This window comes from Octodon degus, unplaced genomic scaffold (genome assembly GCF_000260255.1).
Source record: "Octodon degus isolate 3935 unplaced genomic scaffold, OctDeg1.0 scaffold00014, whole genome shotgun sequence".
NCBI lineage: Eukaryota > Metazoa > Chordata > Mammalia > Rodentia > Octodontidae > Octodon > Octodon degus.
Window position 1 is genome coordinate 24279030 of NW_004524590.1, and position 6514 is coordinate 24285543.

Genomic DNA, 6514 nt, shown 5'->3' on the forward strand with positions numbered 1-6514 from the left:
CAGGTTGAAACCAGGAATTTCTGCAATTTTCAAATAATCAACTAAGTCCATCTCTCTCAACCACTTACTGCCAATGCATTTATTAAACCACACTGTTTCTATAATTATTTGGTATTATAAAATCAACCACCCAGAAACATTACAAAGTAGCATCTCCTTCTCTTCCCTTTTTATCAGTCATAATGCTGGCTTGCCATAATGCTGGCTCACCATTCTGTGTGATAACAGTGGTCCAGCATATAAACATTGTGGCCTAGTTCATCCCATAATCTGTGCCTCCTTGGGTCCTCACTAGCACTGTTCATTAGCTGACACTTCAAGTAATAGACATCTGTTCATCATTCTGGCCCCAGGCTTGAATTGGCTTCCTCAGAGAAAGCTTCCTCAACCTCCAAGGTGTCTAATAGATGTCTCTGTTACATGAAAATACTTCCAATTTAATTACAAGATCATTGACTCGGTCTTTGCTTCTTTTCACTGAATCACAATGCTGAGGTAGATAGGTATTTTGCACCTGCTGTTTTTTTACCTCTACCCACAGATAGCACAATAGAGGGGAGAACCATGCTATTATTTTCTTTGGAGATGACATGTAGAATATAATGATATGAATTTTCATCTATTGCAGTACCAAATGGGTTAGGTTCTATACAATTGTCTCTGAGACCCAAGACAAAGATAATGGTAGCCCAAAGTTTGTGAAACTACCCTCAACCCATGGGTTTAAAAGTATTATTTTGACAGACATATATATGCTTCTCTTCCACATGGAAGGAAGAGAACAAATCTTATTAAGTTTTCACTTATGGATAGAAGAAGCATGTGCATTCCTTAGAAATTTCATTTTTAAATTTTTTCAGACTTTTGCTTTTTAAAATAACATCTCTATCAATCTATCTATAATTTATCAATCTATCATTTATCTACCTATGTTTAAAGTACATAGCAATTATATTTATCTTGGGTCATTAGTAGATGTAAATAAAACATCTTAATTATCTTTATTTCTCTAACCCCTCCTTTCCTATCCATTTCTATTTTCATCTCCAGATTATTTCTGATTTGCAAAAGATCTCTCTCCTTGATTTTTATTATCCATCTTTTATTGGGCTTTTTAGATTATTTATTCTTTGTGTTTCTCATAGAAGAGAAACCATGCAACAGTTGAGCTATTTGTTAACAGAATATAAACCTCTCCCAAGATTTAAATGGGATTTGTCCTGCAGGAGCATACATGCATCTCTGTGATGCAGTGCCTTTACTTCTCTCAGGAAGATGCTCAGAAGGGAAATAGCTGGATCAAATGGAGCCTCTAGCTTTAGTCTTTTGAAGAATCTCCATATTGATTTTCATAGTGATTGTACAAGTAGAAATTCCCAGCAACCGTGTAGAAGGGTTACTGTTGTCCTCACCTTCACAAAATTTATTATTTGAGTTCATGTTCATAGGTGTCTTTTGAGAGTAAGATGACATTTTTAATGGCCAGAGCTGTTGAACTTTTTTTGTATATTCATTGACAATTTGTACTTCTGACAATTGTAGGTTCGTTTCAATGACTCTTTTATAGCAGGGATAATTCTTTTGAATTCTTTGTACATTCTAGTTCTCTGAGGAGTAGTTGAAAAACTCTTTTCCCCCTTGTTGTCATTTCACTTAGATGTTTCTTTTCTTTTTTCTTTTTTTCCTATTTATTTATCTATTTATTTTTTGCGGTACTGAGGATTGAACTCAGGACCCTGAGCAAGCACTTATTCTACTGCGCTATCTCCCCAGGCCCTCACTTAGATGTTTCATATTTACTATGCAGATGCTTTTTTAATTTTATGTAACTTGTAGATTCTTGATGTTATTTCATTGGGCAAAGAGAACTCTTTTAAAAAGCCTTTGTCTATGCTCCTGTTTGCAAGAACTTCACTTATTTTATCTTCCTCCAGATGAGCTATAACCATTTTAAGAGGAGGGATATTTTTTTTATTTTGTTATATTCAGATTTTTTTTTTATTTTGTTATATCCAGATTCAGTCTTCTGTATGTGTGTAACCAGCATTTTGCCACCATTTTTTAAAGAAGTGATGGCCTTTCTCTTCCAGTGTATATATTTGACTGCTTTGTCAAAGATCAGATGGTTGAATGTGCCTGGGGTTTTCTCTGCATTTTTGTTCTGTTCCATTTATATTAATGTTTGTTTTTGTGCTGGTACTAGGCTTTTTTATTACTATTGCTTTGTAATATAATTGATATATGGGATTGTGAGGCATTTTGCTTTATTCTTGTTGCTTACTTTACTATTAAGAGTCTTTTCTGGTTCTATTTAAAATTTAGGACTTTTTTCTTTTTTAGATTTGTGAAGTATGAAGTTGGTATCTTAGTTGGGTTTGCATTAAATCTCCACGTTGACTTTGGTAGCATGGTAATTATGACAATGTTCACTTTCCCTAACGAGCAACAGAGGATATCTTCCCACTTTCTGATGACCTCTTTTGTCTCGTTTTTTCAGAGTATAAGTCTTTTACCATGTAAGTCTTTCACTTTCTTGGTTAATTCCTAAATACTTATTTCTTCTTGAGGTTATTGTGAATGGTATATTTTACCTGATTTCTTTATCACTGAGATCATTGTTGATGTCAAGAAGTGCTCTTGATTTTTGTGTGTCAACTGTTTATACTGTAACATTGTTAAATTTGCTGACTAAATTTTAGGAGTTTTGGATGAAATTTTTTCCCCTTCAAGTTATTTGGGAATAATACTAGTTTGACTTCTTCATTTTTACATTGATCTCTTTTTATATCTTTCTTTCAACAGATAGCTCTGGTAAATTGATGAATATATTCAACAGAAGTCATGATAGTGGACATCCTTGCCTTTATCCTGACTTAAAGTAACATTTTTAACTTTGCCCAATTTAGTACTATGTTGTCAGTTGGATTGTTATAAATGACTTATCAGTATGAGTAAGGTCATTCTATACCTATTCTCTTCAGGGTTTTTATCATGAATGGATGATGTCTTTGCCAAAGCCTTTTCAGCATTGATTGAGATGATTATATGATGACTTTATGCTCTCTTTGGTTTATGTGATATATTCTATTTATTGATTTATATGTGTTGAGCCATTACTGGATTGAAACCTACTTGATCCTGATGTATGATCTTTGTGAAGATTTATCGCAGTTCAATTACCAACATTTTACTGAGAATTTTTGTGACTAAATTCTTTAAAAACACTAGACTGTAGCTTTCTTTTTTGTTAGGTCTTTGTCTGGTTTTCGGAATTGTGGCAATATTAGCTTTAAGGAATGGATTTGGATGATTATTTTCTTTTTAGTTTTATTATAATATGTGCGGAGTAAGATCATTCATTAGCTCTTCTTTGAAGTTCGTATAGAGTTTAGTGGTGAATTATACTGGGTCCTGGGTTTTTCTTAGTTGATTTTTTTTCATTAGTAACATGTCTATTTTATTTCCTGCTATTGGAATGGTTAGGGTTTTTATATCTTCTTGATTTAGTTTGGCAATGCATATGTGTTTATGAATCTGTCCATTTCTTCCAAATTCTTCAGTTTGCTGGAGTACAAGCTTTCCATGCAATTTCTAGTAATCTGATTTTGGTATTGTCTGTTGTGGTTTCACTTTTTAAATTTTTAATTGCACATTTTCTTCATTTAGCAAATTATGCTATAGGCTTTAAAATTTTGTTTATTCTTTGCAAGAGCCGGCTTTTTGCTTCATTCATTATTTTGTTTCTTTTTTAGTCTCATTTTCATTAATCTTCCCTGTGGTCTTTATAATTTCATTCCTTATACTAGCTTTGCATTTTGATTGTTCTTGTTTTTCTAGGACCTTGAAGTATATTGATAAGTTATTTGTTAGGTTTATTATTTATCTAATGGAGTTGTTTATAGCAGTAAATGACTTCTTAGGAATGTTTCACTGTGTTCTGTATGTTCTGGTTTATTTCAGTGGCCTTATGGTTTGATCTTAGAAACTGTTTAATTTCTTCCTTGATTTATTGTTACCCATTAATTATTAAAGAATGTGTTATTTAATTTTGAGATATATGCAAAATTTCTGCGAATTCTTTTGTTATTGATTTCTTTTTTTTTTTTTTTTTTTTTCCTTTGCTTCCAACTGAGTTAAGTCTTTTTATTCTTTTGGTAATCTCTTCCAGGGTTAACTACTTCCATTGTAGGTGATGAAATATGTAAGGCTCCACTTCAAATGTTGGCACTGCTATGAACATAGTCTCTTTCCCTTCTCTGCAACTCAGAATTAAAACTTTGATTCTTGTTTTATATTCCAGTCTCAGAAGTAGTTCCACTGCAGAAGTTATTTGCAGGCAGTCTTATGCTTTTTAGCAGTGGTCTCTGACCAGGTTCTATCTTCTCCATGAACACTACCAATGGACTTAGTTTGATATGTATTAAACTAAGAGGCATTCTCTCAAATGAGTTTAAATGCACTTTATTTTTAGACAACCTACATGATGTGTTTTTTCCCTAAAAAACAATGCCTCCATTCCAAATAAATCACGGTCAAAATAAACGAAGCGTTCAAGATGACATCAGTCCCATTTGTCTAAAATCCTGGTGTTGTGTAGATGACAAGCAGCAGCCAGTTATGACAAGTGATAGATCCAAGGTTACCATCGAATCCATTAACATTTTTCCATTTCTAAACCATCCTTAAAGAAAATCATAAATGGGGTCACACCATCCTCACGGTGGTCCAGGAGAGCAACCATGCCATCTGGATTCATGTTTGCACCAATAAAGAACTGATAGTTTTTGAAATTAGCAAGGATGTGCTTGATTTGCTCTGCAGCCCCCGTCATAAACGGTTTTACTCTTTCTGGTCTTTGTTCTTCAAGTTTGCCTTTGATTGATTTCATATAATCTTTGATGTATTTCTTGTAGGCCTCTTTTGTGAAGCTGGTTTCCTGCAAGTGATGGTTCATTACAATATCTACACCAGTGACTACTGTGCTTTCGGTGCCTTCGCCCTCTGGGCCTTCAGCGGAGGCATTGCCACCAATGAGCGCGTCGTCAATGGCACCCTCTGTTCTACTGACCATCTTGCCCTCCACCTCCAGGCACAGCCCGTCCGCGATCTCCCGGATCTTGTAAATGTCGGAGAACATCTCATCGTGGCTGATGAGGTCCCGGTAGATAATCATGATGGTGGCTGAGGGAGGTGGCGGCCGCGCAAGCTTAGCAGGAGCCCGGAGCTCAGAGCGAGCGCGGTGCAGCCGGAGCGGCGCTCCGGGGGAGGGGGGAGCGGGCGGAAAAGTATTATTGATTTCTAATTTCAGTTCACCATGATATGAAAATGTACATGAGGCAATTTTGCTTCTTTTGTATTTATCTGAGGAAACTGTATGATCTAGTATTTGCTCTATTTTGGAGGATGTTCTGTATGAATTTGAGAAGAATGTGTATTCTATTGCAGTATGGTAAAAACACTGTAGATATCTCATAAGTCCATTTATATTAAGTTGTATTGCATATCTGATTTTTTTGTTGATATTTCTTTGCCAATTTGATTTTTCTATTTGTGAAATGAAGTATTGGGGTTTCTACTTTAAGACTGTGTTATTTGAGCTTTTATGTCTAATAGCATTTGTTTTATGATGCCTGGTGTACCAGATTTGTTGCATATATGTTTACAATTATTATCTCTTCCTGCTTAATTGTTCCTTTAATTAATAAGCAGTAATCTTGATTTCTCCTCATTAGTTTTGGCTTAAAGCTGACTTTGTCTTAAATTAGCATAGCTATTCTTGCTTGATTTCGGGATCCTGTTCGATGGAATATTTTCTCTTCTTTGAATTTTAGTGTATAAATGTTTGGATTATATGTGTCTCTTGTATGCAGCATACATTAGGTTGTGTTTTTTGTCCAGGGTTACATCTCTTTCTTTTGTCTAGAGATTTAAAGCTCAGCTTGCATTGAGAGTTATTATTGAAGAGTACATTTAGCATTGGTGACTTCTTTATCTCTCTCTAGGTTATCCCTGATAAGGTTTTAGAGTGTTGGCTTGGCAGTCACAAATTTCTTCCATTCCTTAATGAAATATGCATATTTCCTCATTAATTTTGAAAGAGTCTTGCAGAATATATTAGTTTGGGTCAAAAGTTATTTTCTTTTAGGATTCCCAACACTTCATTACACATGGAGCCTATAAGTTTTGTGTTAAGTCTGCTGTGCTTTTAATAGGATTGCCTTTATAAGTGATCTATTTTTTTAATTTGCTATTTGTATTTCTTTTTTTTTCAAAATTTTATTGATAAACAGCAATGAGAAAGTTTCAAATCAAATCGGAAATACAGTTTCAACAAATAACACACTGCATATATTCCTCTTAGTGGTTAATTGCTGTACAAGATGCGGACTTGAGGTCCTATTTACAAAAATCATTAGAACAAATCATTCTATTCATTAAGAGAATACAACTATATATCTATCCTAACAACTTTGAATACACAGATACAAAATGGACATTCATCGGTATACCCCTT

At 34.3% G+C, this 6514-nt stretch overlaps 1 pseudogene; it reads right to left on the reverse strand.

The window, feature by feature from the left end:
- Positions 1-4445: 4445 nt before the first annotated feature.
- Positions 4446-5274, reverse strand: LOC101565689 (annotated as a pseudogene).
- Between the last annotated feature and the right edge of the window lie 1240 nt (positions 5275-6514).